Source organism: Theropithecus gelada, chromosome 6 (assembly GCF_003255815.1).
Source record: "Theropithecus gelada isolate Dixy chromosome 6, Tgel_1.0, whole genome shotgun sequence".
NCBI classification, from domain to species: domain Eukaryota; kingdom Metazoa; phylum Chordata; class Mammalia; order Primates; family Cercopithecidae; genus Theropithecus; species Theropithecus gelada.
The window spans coordinates 175,200,904-175,215,524 of record NC_037673.1 but is presented as its reverse complement, the minus strand read 5'-3'; the positions used below and the strand labels follow the sequence as shown (position 1 = coordinate 175,215,524).

Genomic DNA, 14,621 nt, shown 5'->3' with positions numbered 1-14,621 from the left:
CTGTGATTTTTTTAAATATCCAACATTAGGGTTTACAGAGGCAAACCTAAACGCAAAGGGTACTTGAAGATAGAAAACGCAGAGATGGACTAAGAGATGTCAGGTAGATAGTATGAAAAAGAAATCTTGGATCGCAGTGTTACAATAATACAAGGATTATTTCACAGTAAAAATCATTAAATTGAACAAAATGGATGTTTTATATTGTTAAAAGATAATAATGTACCTCACTAATCATTAGGGGAATGCAGATCAAACATCCACTGCAATTTCACACTCATTAGGATGGCTGTTATAAAATGTGGGAAAAAAGAAAACCAGGAAACAACCCTTGTGCATTGATGGTGGGAATATAAAATGGTGCCGCTGCGCTGGAAAACGGCGTGGCAGTTCCTCAAAAAAAATTAAAGATAGAATTAACACACGGGCAATTCCACTTCTGGATCATATGTTATTTTTGTATTTAATTATTATTTTAAAATAATAGTAATAAAGATATAACAGTTGTAGACCATTATTGGCAAAACAACATAACACTGAGATTTACAAAGTAAAGGGTGGCAGACTAAGTACCCATGATTACCTCCCTTTTTCTCTTCATATTCTTCAAAGTAACCCCAAACATATATAATTTTCAAAGGAGCAAATCTCATGCAACTCTAGAAAAATACCATCAGAACACCAGAGATTGAGAAAAACATTTGGAAGACATGCAAGAGATATGTGCTCTGATATCCAAAATCTAATAAAAAGATTCAGAAGAAGAAAGCAGAGAAAATGGGGAGGTGGGGAATAATAACACATAGATTACATAAAGAGATAGTGATAGAAATATAGCAGAAAACACATTCAAGCTGAGGAAGGCGTGAGTCTTCAGAGTAAATAAAATGTAGGGTGTTTGGCATAATGAATGAGCTAGGGTAGGGATGGCCCATAAAAAATACATCCCAGATGAAATATCAGAACTCTGAGGATAAACAGAAACCCCTAAAAGTGACCAGAAAAGATGAAATAAAAGGTTGGCATGTGTTATTTGCTACAAGTCATAGAAGATGGAACTGCTCAAGTTGGCTGAAATGAATAAGACATAGCAAGAAATCACTGGGGCAGACTCCAGCTACAAAAGAATCAGTGGTTCTGTGATGTCAGCAAAAACCAGGTTTTGGCTGGGCGTGGTGGCTCAAGCCTGTAATCCCAGCTATTCAGGAGGCTGAGGCAGGGGAATTGCTTGAACCTGGGAGGTGGAGCTTGCAGTGAGTCGAGATCGCGCCACTGCACTCCAGCCTGGGACACAGAGCAAGACTCTGTCTCAAAAAAAAAAAAAAAAAAAAAAAGAAGAAGAAGAATCAAATGAAGTAAAACTTGCATGGATTACAAGAAACTGTAGTAAGTAAATCAACAAGTAAAACGTATCTGAATCAAAATGACGGTTAAGGCATTTTAAAGGTAATTTAATAACAGGATGAAAAACCCAGATGATTACAAAAGAGAGTGACAATGAAGAAACAGAAGATATGATAGCATGCTAAGGTTCTTGTCTCATTCAAAGGAATAGACATAAATAAAAATTAATTTTAGATGTATTTTTTTATGTTTAAATATGTATGTTAAATATAAGAAAGCACTGGGCAAATAGAAATCTGATATACGACTTTGTAACCAGCCCTAGAGTAATCTTAAGCTACATTTTATATCCTTACTAATAGTAAAAGTATTTTTTTTTTTTGAGACAGTCTCGCTCTGTCACCCAGGCTGGGGTGCAGCGGCGCAATCTTGGCTCACTGCAACCTTCGCCTCCCTGGTTCAAGCAATTCTTCTGCCTCAGCCTCCTGTAACTGGGATTTGTAACTGGCTTGTAACTGGGATTACAGTCACAAGCCACCACACCCAGCTAATTTTTGTATTTTTAGTAGAGATGGGGTTTCACCATGTTGGCCAGGCTGGTCTCAAACTCCTGACTTCATGATCCGCCTGCCTCAGCCTCCCAAAGTGCTGGAATTACAGGCATAAGCCACTGCACCTGGCCAAAAATATTATATGGATAAATTCAAATGTGTACACATATTGCAGGATAAAGTAAATAAACAATTACATTAATGTCAATAGCCAAGATTTTCAGAGTAAGCAAAAAGAAATACAAATAAAATGTATTACTAGTTAAATGAAAAGCCTATTAGTTAATATTCAAATTGAAAATATCAACAAATTGATTTTTGGTTCTTTCTAAAAAAAAAAAAAGTCCCTGTTCCTATTCACTGCAAAGCCTAGAAGGAATGACAATCCAAAAGTAATTAGCTACCAAATGATGATCTCTAGATTCGCATTTAACACAAAGGCTTATGATAAATTCAAGGCAGGGAAGGCCCAAGATAGGTATGAAAGCAGGAAAGCTGTCATAAGAGACATGTCAAAAGGACACAGGAACCAAGCTCAAGGGTTTCTGTTGGACAAAGATGGAAGAATTCATCACCAAAAAGAACGATAGCTACAATGGATTAAAATGTATCAAATGCCATAAAAATGTGTTTACTATTTCCGGCCAAGATGGAGTAAAAAAGACTGGAATGACTGTCCCACCTTATGCACACACTACCACTGCCACCAAGAGAAAACATGTAGCAAGAGACATCAGACAATAAAGGACATTGGTTCCAGAGAGTCAAAAACAAATGAGGCGAGCCCTACAACTGTCCCATCTTACTGCTTTGACAGAGTCTTCAAGTCAAAGCACAGAAAAGGCACTTGAAAATCCCACATGCATTCCCAATAAAGTCTTCCACCAAGCTAGAAATGCAAAAGAACTTATCTACGAAACACTACGCTAAGACTATCCTTTTTTTTTTTTTTTTTTTTTTGAGACAGAGTCGTCTAGCTCTGTCCCCCAGGCTGGAGTGCGGTGGCGTGATCTTGGCCCAGGGCAACCTCTACCTCCTGATTTCAAGCAGTTCTCCTGCATTAGCCTCCTGAATAGCTGGGAATACAGGCATGCGCCACTAGGCCTGGTTAATTATTTATTTGTTTGTTTGTTTGTTTGTTTGTTTGTTTGTTTGTTTGAGACGGAGTCTGGCTCTGTCGCCCAGGCTGGAGTACAGTGGCGCGATCTCGGCTCACTGCAAGCTCCGCCTCCCAGGTTCACGCCATTCTCCTGCCTCAGCCTCCCCAGTAGCTGCGACTACAGGTGCCCACCACCTCGCCCGGCTAATTTTTTGGATTTTTAGTAGAGATGGGGTTTTACCGTGTTAGCCAGGATGGTCTCGGTCTCCTGACCTCATGATCCCCCAGCCTTGGCCTCCCAAAGTACTGGGATTACAGGCATGAGTCACCGTGCCCAGCCTATTTTTTATTTATTTTTTTGAGATGGAGTTTTTATTTATTTTTTATTTATTTTTTTGAGTGCAGTGGTGCAACTTTGACTCACTGCAACCTCTGCCTGCAGATTCAAGCGATTCTCCTGTCTCAGCCTCCTGAGTAGCTGGGATTGCAGGTGCCCGCCACTATGCCTAGCTAATTTTTGGTATTTTTAGTAGAGATGGGGTTTCACCATGTTGGCCAGGCTGGTCTTGAACTACTGACCTTGTAATCTGCCTACTTTGGACTCCCAAAGTGCTGGGATTACAGGCGTGAGCCACTGGGCCAGCCCATTAACACTATACTTAACAGCTAAAGCATGATTGCTAGCCAGGCACAGTAGCCTGTAATCCCAGCACTTTAGGAGGCCAAGGTGGGTGGATCACCTGAGGTCAGGAGTTCGAAACCAACCTGGCCAACATGGTGAACCTCGTCTCTACTAAAAATACAAAAATTAGTCAGGCATGGTGGCACATGCCTGTAGTCCCAGCTACTCAGGAGGCTGAGGCAGGAGAATCGCTTGAACCCGGGAGGCGGCAGTTGCAGTGAGCAAAGATTACACCACTGCACTCCAGCTTGGGCTACAGCGCGAGACTGTCTCAAGAAAGAAAAAAAAAGAATGATTGCTTTCCTCCTGAGATCAGTAACAAAGGCGGGAAATGTCTGCTCTTACCACTTCTATGCACCGCTCCTAATGGAGGTTCTAGCCATTGGGCTAAGGGTAAGAAAAGTATCCAAACTGGTAAGGAAAAAGCAAAACTATCTTCATTCACAACTTACATAATCTGTGCAGAAAAATCTGACAGAATCTCCAAAAAGGCTCCTAGAACTAAAAAGCAAGTTTATCAAGATTGTAAGACACAATGTCAGTATTCAAAAATCAGTGTGCTTCTTACTAGTAATGGGCAATCATAAATTGAAGTTTAAAAAGCAAACATTTACAATAGCGTCAGAAATATGAAATACTTAAGGACAGACCTGACAAATATAAGCAAGTGCTAGTTACTGCAAACTATAAAATATTAATGAGAGAAAATGTTAAAGCCCTAAATAAATGGAGATACAGACTTTGTTCAAGGGTAAATATTTTTAAGAATCAATATTAAGGCCGGGTGCAGTGGCTCAAGCCTGTAATCCCAGCACTTTGGGAGGTTGAGGTGGGCGGATCACGAGGTCAGGAGATCGAGACCATCCTGGCTAACATGGTGAAACCCCGTCTCTACTAAAAATACAAAAAAACTAGCCGGGCGAGGTGGCGGATGCCTGTAGTCCCAGCTACTTGGGAGGCTAAGGCAGGAGAATGGCATGAACCCAGAAGGTGGAGCTTGCAGTGAGCTGAGATCGGGCCACTGCACTCCAGCCTGGGCGACAGAGCAAGACTCCATCTCAAAAAAAAAAAAAAAATGTTAATTCTCCCCAAATTGATCTACAGTTTCAACACTTTCCCTGTCAATGTCATGGCAGGCCTTTTTTTTTTTCTTAGGAATTTCACAAAGTGATTCTAAAATTCATATGGAAATTCAAAGGATATGGAATTCAAAGGACTCTGAAAAAAGGAGAACAATGTTGGAGAACTAACATTAGATGATTTCAAGACTTATTATAAATCTATGATAATTAGATGGCATAGTGGCTCACAGTCTGTAATCTCAGCACTTCCAGAGGCCAAGGCAGGTGGATTGCTTGAGCCCAGGACTTTGAGACCAACCTGGGCAACATAGTGAGACCCCATTTCTAAAATTAAAAAAAAAAAAAAAACTAGCCTGGCACCTTGGCGCACGCCTGTAGTCCCAAGCTACCTCGGGGGCTGGGGTGGGAGGATTTACTTGAGCCTGTGAGGCTGAGGTTATAGTGAGCCGAGATCACACTAGTGCACTCCTGCCTGAGCAACAGAGTGAGACCATATCTCAAAAAAAAAAAANATGACATTATTAGTCATTAAGGAAATGTGAATTCAAACTCCAGTGAGATACCACTTAGCACCTACTGTAGTAGGTTGGAAAAAGGTCCTCTCAACTATGTCCAGCTCCTAATCCCTAGAACCTGTGAATATTACCTTATATGGCAAAAGAGGCTGCCGACGTGATAGAGGGGAGGATACTAACAGGAGAGTGGACGTGGGAATGGATTAGAGTTGGAGACATCAGCATGAAGTCCTGTTAAGCTTCCTGTAGGTACAAATCACAACATAGAAATGTTTCTAGACAGGTGTGTATACACAGGTTCACATACGCAAATGTGAACCCTGTCTCTACTAAAAATACAAAAATTAGCCGGGCATGGTGGTGGACGCCTGTAGTCCCAGCCACTCTGTAGACTGAGGCACAATAATTGCTTGAACTGGGTAGGCGGAGGTTGCAGTGAGCCAAGATCTTGCCATTGCACTCCAACCTGGAGTGTATTTCTTGCTCTGTCAGCCGACAGAACCTGAAAGCAAAGATGATCCAGGAGCCACGAGCAAACCTCGGGCACAGCTCTTGTTTTCTAGTACCGTTTTCCGATAAAAGGAACCACAGCTCCTTGGAGAAACAGATTCTAAAACGGAGACAGGAAATATACAAGGTGAGCCAGAAACAATTGGCAATGCCAGAAAGCAAAGAAGTTCTCAAAATACCAACAACAAAAACAAGTGATGGGGATGTATCAAGGGACCAGGGAGCCAACTGATAGAGCTCCTCGTGAGCAAAGGTGGGACAATTTGAGCAATAAAATAATGTTGGATTACAACCCAAAGTACGCAATCAATATCTGTGAGTCTCCACCAACATAAATGATCAGTGTAATAAATAAATAAGCAGGAGAGAATAGGCAAATGTCTCATGCAAAATAATTTAAGATGGGGCGCCCTGGCTCTCGCCTATAATCCCAGCACTTTGGGAGGCCAAGGCGGAAGGATCACTTGAGGCCAGGAGTTTGAGACCAGCCTGGCCAACATGACAAACACCCGTCTCTACAAAAAATACAAAAATTGGCTGGGCGCAGTGGCTCACGCCTGTAATCCCAGCACTTTGGGAGGCCAAGGCAGGTGGATCACAAGGTCAGGAGATCGAGACCATCCTGGCTAACACGGTGAAACCCCATCTCTACTAAAAATACAAAAAATTACCTGGGCATAGTGGCGGGTGCCTGTAGTCCCAGCTACTCGGGAGGCTCAAGTAGAAGAATGGCGGGAACCCGGGAGGAGCCAAGATTGTGCCACTGCACTCCATCCAGCCTGGGCAACAGAGCAAGACTCCATCTCAAAAAAAAAAAAATTAGCTGAGTGTGGTGGCGCTCACCTGTAATCCCAGCTGCTTGGGAGACTGAGGCACCAGGATCACCTGAACCCAGGAGGCAGAGGTTGCAGTGAGCCGAGATGTTGCCACTGCACTCCAGCCTAGGCAACAAAGAGAGACTCTGTCTCAAAACAAAACAAAACAAAATAAAAAGAGAGAGAATTTAAAATAATTAATACAAATACTCTCCCGTCGAGGAGGTGCGACAGAAGTCTCCATTCCTTAAAGTGGGCTGTGCATAATGACCTCCGTAGGAGCACAAGGTGAAGAAAAAGGAGTAATTTTAGAGTAGAGCAACATGACGACGCTTCCTCAGTCAAGTGACCAAGGTCACCATCTGCAGTTACAAGTCCTGCTGATGAAAACGACACTTTGCCTCCACAATCTTTCTTCCAAAAATTCATAAGTCCAGCCTGATAATGAGAAAAACATCAGACAGTCACAATAGAGGGTCCTTCTAGAAGATACTTGACCAGTGCTCCTCGAAACTGTCAGGGTGATCAAAAACATGGAAAGTCTGAGAAACCGTCCCAGCCAGCAGGAGCTTAAGGAAACACAGTAACGAAATGGAACGTGGCAGCCTAGATCCGACTCTGAAACAGAAAAAGGACATCAGACAAATACTAACGAGAGATGAATGAAGTATGGACTTCAGTTAATAATAATTTAGCAATATTGGTTCATTCATTGTCTTGTAGGAGACCAGAAGATGCCACCCCAAAATATGCCACTTTAGCATAAGGGCTGTTGTGAGCTGGAGGCGACTGAGAATTAACAGATGCAGACACTTCTGAGAAGTGAAGACTGACATAAAACCCTTCTCCCAGGGAAGTTTTCTGGCCGCGAAGAAGACTGGAAAGTCGACTCTGAGATGGATAATGTGAAAGGAAAAGAAAAACTTGGGACCTGATTCACTATGCCAAAAGAAAAAAAAATTCAGCTGAAAGCTGAGTCATGCCTCCCTTTTGTTCCTAAGGAGACGCCTACAGAGAAAAGGTGAACTATGTCCACAGGTCACTCCTCCACGTACACCTTATCTAATGTAAGCTGCGGATGTACTGAGCTCAAGACAAACACACGATTGACTATTCCCCTGCCTGCTCCTTTTCTCTTGTGACATGTGGATTCAGTAATATGACCATATCTTCCCTTTCCCCTCCAGCCCACTTTTCCTTCTTAAATATTGAAGGCCTCAAAATCATATGGTGAGAAAGACACGGACCACAGACTCTTTCTGTGATTCCATATTTATTTCTTCCAGGCATGTCCTTAACCGAGGCAATATAAACTTCTAAATTGATCGAGACCTGTCTCAGATACTTTTTGGTTTACAACCTGCACAGACAAACCTTACTCCATTGATTCCCTCCAAATATTTACCTTCTTACAGTTTGCTGCTCCTGGAAGCCTAAAGCCCTCTTCCTTTGTCTTGCCACTTCTCTACAAATGTATTATTCTTCTTTGAAGAAGCTATATAAGCTCAAGTTCTAAACACCCCCTTGAGGGACCATCACTGAGTTCTCTCATGTGTACGTGCAGTGCACTTGTTAATAAACTGTTGTTTTCTCTTGGGAATTTGTCTTTTTCTTTTTTTTTGAGACGAAATCTCACTCTGTCGCCCGGGCTAGAGTGCTGTGGCTCAATCTCGGGGCACTGCAACTTCCACCTCCCAGGTTCAAGCAATTCTCCAGCCTCAGCCTCCCGAGTAGCTGGGACTACAGGTGCCCACCACCATGTCCAGCTAATTTTTGTATTCTTAGTAAAGACGGGGTTTCACCACATTGGTCAGGCTGGTCTCAAACTGCTGACCTCGGGTAATCTGCCCACCTCGGCCTCCCAAAGTGCTGGGATTACAGGCGTGAGCCACCATGCCTGGCCGAATTTGTCTTTTGTCTGTCTAATTTGCAGGGCCCCAGCTGGAGACCCCAGGAAGGCAGAGGGAAAAATTCTCCTCCCCTGCAGTGTGAAATGCACTAGATTGATGTAAGATGTTCATAATATGAGTATGGGTTATAAGGTGACTGTACTCTTTTTGTAACTTTTCTGTAAATTGGAAACTTCTAAAATTCAGTTTTTATTAAAAATGATGGCCAGGCACAGTGGCTAACATCTGTAATCCCAGCACTTTGAGAGGCCGAGGTACACGGATCATGAGGTCAGGAGATCGAGACCATCCAGACCAACATGGTGAAATCCTGTCTCTACTAAAATACAAAAAATTAGCTGGGCGTGTTGGCATGTGCCTGTAGTCCCACCTACTCGGGAGGCTGAGGCAGGGTATTGCTTGAACCTGGGAGGTGGAAGTTGCAGTGAGCCAAGTTTGCACCACTGCACTCCAGCCTGGGTGACAGAGGGAGACTCCGTCTCAAAAACAAAAAATAAATAAATAAATAAAATAAAAATAAAAATGAGATCTGGCACAATGTGAGGAGTTACTGTAATTTTAAACAAATAAGCATTATGTGTGTGTGAATATTTTATAGTCTAATTAGCATTTCTTTGATTTATAAAACATTATCTCATTTGCTTATTTTCATTTATTTATTTTTTTAAAAAATTATTCTTTCTTTTCCCAATTATACCTTGAGGCTGCAGGGAAAAAATGAGAAAAACTTTAATATGGACCAAAAAATTTATTGGACATCTGGTGTAGAATGCCGTTAGGGATTACCTCAACCTTCTATTGTCTTTAAGCTATTTACAACCCTGGAAGTTGTAGAGAACTTCTAATTATGCAACTGTTCTTGTTTGTAGAAATGCGGATTGATTGTGTCTGATAGAATGCAATTGCCACTTCTCTGCAAATGTATTGTTCTTTTGTTAAGATGCTGTAAAAACTCGTTATTCTTTGAATAGAACCTTGGTGCATCTATTTGTAAATTCATTTCAGCTTATGTATGTGTGGTTCTTTGAGCTTTCCTTTGAACCGATTTTAAAAATCTTACTGTTTCACTCATTAGTTAGATAAAAATCTTGCCATCTGTCAATTTTATATTTGTATGAGAGCCATATTACCTTTTTTCCTTTATTCTTTAACAAGGACTTAGTGTTTTCTTTCGATATTTGTATCTTTTTATTACAAATATTATACTAGTTTTTAATTTTTCTTACAATCTTTCATGACATTCTGAAATTTAAATGCCTTTGTAATTCATTTGTAACAATATCTTCTGTGTCATTTATTCAGTTGAGGAAAGCATAGAAAAAGAACTTGCCCATCCAGAGACCAGCTCTGTCTAGTATTTTATTCTAGCTATATTTTTCAGTGAATTATCTGTATCAAAGAAACCCATGCATGTAGTATATACACCAATTGGTAGGGGAAAGTTCCATTATCCAACAGCAGGCCCCTGTACTACTCCTCCCCAAAGCGGCTACCACAGCTAGAAGGTACCTCTTTCAAGCTTATTTGTTTCTTCTGGAATTTAGATCCCAATTTCCAAATTAAAAACAACAACAACAACAACAATTATGCTGACTTTTTTTCTGCTTTCAGGTATTAAATATTGACACCGTTTACTCTGTGGCTTATTTTTTAATTAGGAAACATTTGATGCAATGCTTAAGAACAATAAATCAGTTTCTTTTTCACCAACAGAAAAAGTACAAGTAACTGCTTAAAGACTTGTTGTAAAGATTAACTGAAGCATAAAATATAAAAGTGATAGAGGCAGAAGGCAGAGAAGGGTAGGTTCCCGGAGTAACCAGTCCTGGATAAATCCTCGGACTGAATTAGAATTCTTCTTCCCATTTGGCACACTTTCCTCTGATTGATCCCCATCCTTCACCTGTTTTACATATACCTACCCTTTCCTAATTGGTTTTCTACACTACCATGCCCACCTTTGAGTGGTATCTTCACTTTAATCTCTTGTGCATACTCACAAACCAGTCAGCACACACTCCCTCTTCTGAGCCAATAAAAAGCCCTAGGCTCCGCCATATGGGGAACACTCCTGCCTTCAGGTAGGGGGACCACCCTGGTGTTCCCTCCCCATTAAAAGCTGTTTCAGCGCTCAATAAAATTCCCCACCTGACTCACTCTTTGAGTGTCTGCGTGCTTAATTCTTCCTGGTTATGAGACAAAAACCCAGATTTAGCTATGCTATGGAGGAAAAATCCTGCATCAAAAGCACTTCGGACAGTGGCAAATAGCAAACACTATATATGTATTAAGCATTATCATCTTATTACTATTTTCATTATTGCTTATTATTGTCCCCATTCCCCACCAGCACCAGTGGTAACCATCCTCCTGGATTTGTTTTTCTTATTCCACTCGTTCTTAAAAAATAAAATTTCCAAATATGTATCCATAAAATATCTGTCTAATTTTCTGCAGCTCACTGTTTAACTTATCATTGTGTTTGTAAGATTCAACTATTTTGACATGTGTCACTGAAATTCTTAACTTTGATTGTTCTTTAGTATACATTGTGCACCTATGCAATAATTTATTTATTCATTATTCTGTCAGTGGTCATTGTGAGTTTTTTCCACAAACAACGCTCATTGAATCCTGGTGTCCATATAATGAGAAATGTTTTTTTGGGGGGTGGCATTTGCAGAAGTGGAATTTCAGGGCTTTGGGTATATGCATTGTGAACCCCAAATATCTTAGACAGGTCTCCTTTAATTTAGAAAGTTTATTCTGTCAAGGTTGAGGATGCACGCCTGTGACACAGCCTCAGGAGGTCCTAACAACATGTGCCTGAGGTGGTCGGGGTACAGCTTGGTTTTATACATTTTAGGGATACATGAGACATCAATCAAATATGTGAGATATACATTGGTTCCATCCAGAAAGCTGGGACAACTCAAGCAGGGAGGGCGTTTCTAGGTTATAGGTAGGTGAGACACAAAGGGTTCCATTCTTTTCCGTTTCTTTTCTTTGTTTGTTTGTTTGTTTTGAGGTGGAGTCTCACTCTGTTGCCCAGGCTAGACAGCAGTGGCATGATCTTGGCTCATTGCAACCTCACCTCCTAGGTTCAAGCAATTCTCCTGACTCAGCCTCCCGAGTAGCTGGGATAACAGGTGCTTGCCACCACACCCAGCTAATTTTTTTTTTTTTTTTGAGATGGAGACTCACTCTGTCACACAGGCTAGAGTGCAGTGGCACAATGTTGGCTCACTGCAAGCTCTGCCTCCTGGGTTCACGCCATTCTCCTGCCTCAGCCTCCCGAGTAACTGGGACTACAGGGGCCCACCACCACATCGGGCTAATTTTTTTGTATTTTTAGTAGAGACGGGGTTTCACCATGTTAGCCAAGATGGTCTTGATCTCCTGACCTCGTGATCTGCCCACCTTGGCCTCCCAAAGTGCTGGGATTACAGGCATGAGCCACCACACCCAGCCCACACCCAGCTAATTTTTGTATTTTTTGTAGAGATGGAGTTTTGCCATGTTGACCAGGCTGCTCTCGAACTCCTGACCTCAGGTTGTCTGCCCACCTCAGCCTCCCAAAGTGCTGGGATTACAGGCGTGAGCCATCGTGCAGGGCTGCATTCTTTTCAGCTTCTGATTAGCATTTCCAAAGAAGGCAATCAGATATGCATTTATCTCAGTGAGCAGAGGGATAACTTTGAATAGAATGGGATGCAGGTTTGCCCTAAACAGTTCCCAGCTTGACTTTTCCCTTTAGCTGAGTGATTTTGGGGCCCCATGATTTATTTTCCTTTCACAGCATCTTCAACTTTACAATATAATGCCAAACTATGAAGTGATTAAACCAATTTACAGTAAAAATATTTTATGAGAGTTCTCCACAATTCAATCAAGTGAGATAAAAAAATGAAACAGTAACTCATTGATGTTTTAATTTTAATTTTATTGATGTTAAGGAAGTTGAAATTCTCCTATGTTTACAGTCAGTTTGAGTTTCTTCTTTTGTGAAGTGCTCTGAAGTGTTCTGACAATGTTTCCATTGCATTGTGTCTTTCTCACTGATTCGTGTCTTATACCTATTATGCATATTGATTGTCAATTACTTGCATTGCAAATGTCTTCTGGCAGTTTGTGGCAACAATTTTCATTCCCTTTTTGGTGTATTTTGGTGAACAAAAGTTTGTCATTTTATAAGCAGTTTAAAAATTATTTTCCGTTTGGGCTAGAATGTTTAGTGTTTCTTTAACCATATTTAACAATCACTATACTTAGTTCAAATAACGTATTCTCATACATTGAAAAATCTTTTAATTTTCTTCTAATATTTGTCTTTATCCCTCTAGAATTAATTTTGTGTATGGTATGAGGTAGGGATCCAAGTTCATTCTTTTTCATTATGGTTACCTAACTTACTCAAAATCTTTTGTTGATAATTTGTCCTTTTCCCTATAATTTGAAAAGTCAGTTTTCCTTATATATGGATTTCCATTAATAAATTTTCCATATATATGTGTAACTTATTTTAAGGACTGTCTATTCTGTACAGTTCATCTATATGTCTAAATCTGCACTATTATTGCTTATAAATTAATATAGCTTTGTGATACATCTTGATACATCATCTTATTTTATCCTTGAAGAGGCACCTGATTATCTTTAGTCCTTTGATTTTCTACATATATTTTAGAATCAGCATGTTTCCCTGTGAACGCTGTTGGGATATAGTTTGGGGTTACATTGAATTTGTAGATCAGTTTGAAAAGCAGCAGAATCTTTACATGATTGAGTCTTCCTATCCATGGAAATTTTAACCACCCAATTTATCTAGTTCTTCTTTAAGTCTTTAAATAAAGTGTCTTAAGAGTCTCCTTAAAGATTTTTGCCCACCTTTGTTTAGTCAATTCCTAGTTATTCTATGTATTTTTGTAGCTCTTAGTAAGGGAGGAGACCACCCCTCATATTGTCTTATGCCCAATTTCTGCCTCCAAAGAAAGAAGAAGTAAAAACTGTTTTTTTTGTTTGTTTGTTTTGTTTTTTTTTTTTGTTTTGAGACGGAGTCTCGCTGTGTGGCCCAGGCTGGAGTGCAGTGGCCCGATCTCGGCTCACTGCAAGCTCCACCTCCCGGGTTCACGCCATTCTCCAGCCTCAGCCTCCGAGTAGCTGGGACTACAGGCGCCCGCCACCACGCCCGGCTAGTTTTTTGTATTTTTAGTAGAGACAGGGTTTCACCATGTTAGCCAGGATGGTCTCGATCTCCTGACCTCGTGATCCACCCACCTCGGCCTCCCAAAGTGCTGGGATTACAGGCTTGAGCCACCGCGCCCAGCCAGTAAAAACTGAAAGGCAGAAATGAAATCCACAAGCAGACAGCCCAGCGCCACACCCTGGGCCTGGTAGTTAAAGATCGACCCTGACCTAATCAGTTATTTGCATTAAAAAAAGCACTGTGAAGATCCCTGTCCTGTTCTGTTCCTTTCTAATTACCAGTGTATGCAGCCCCCAGTCACACACCCTCTTCTTGCTCAATCGATTACAACCCTCTCATGTGAACCCCGTTAGAACTGTGAGCCCTTAAAAGGGACAGAAATTGCTCACTCAGGGAGCTCGGTTGTTGGAGACATGAGTCTTGCTGAAGCTCCTGGCTGAATAAAGCCCTTCCTTCTTTAACTCAGTGTCTGAGGAGTTTTGTCGGCGGCTTGTCCTGCTACATTATAAATGGAATCTTTTTTAAGGTTACTTTTTCTAACTTTTTGTGCCTGGTGTATAAAAGGCAAATGATTTTAGAATTGCTTTTATATTTATATATTATTTTCTATGTAGGTATCATGGTTAATTTTATGTATCAACTTGACTGGTCCATGGGGTGCCCAGACATTTGGCCAGATGGTATTCTGAGTCTGTCAGTGAGGGCACTTCTGGATGAGCTAACATTTGAATCAGTAGACTGAGTGAAGCAGATTGGTTTAATGTGGTGTAAGTGGGTATTATCCAATCAATTGAAGCTCTGAACAGAACACAAAAGGTGACCTTTCCCCGAGTAAGAAGGAACTCCTCTTGCCTTGACTGCCGGAGCTGGGACATCAGTTTTTTTCTGGCTTTGGACTCAAACTGAA

At 41.1% G+C, this 14,621-nt stretch overlaps 1 pseudogene; it reads left to right on the top strand.

The window, feature by feature from the left end:
- LOC112627117 overlaps positions 1-14,621 on the top strand; it is a 30,201-nt pseudogene that overhangs the window by 1,889 nt on the left and 13,691 nt on the right.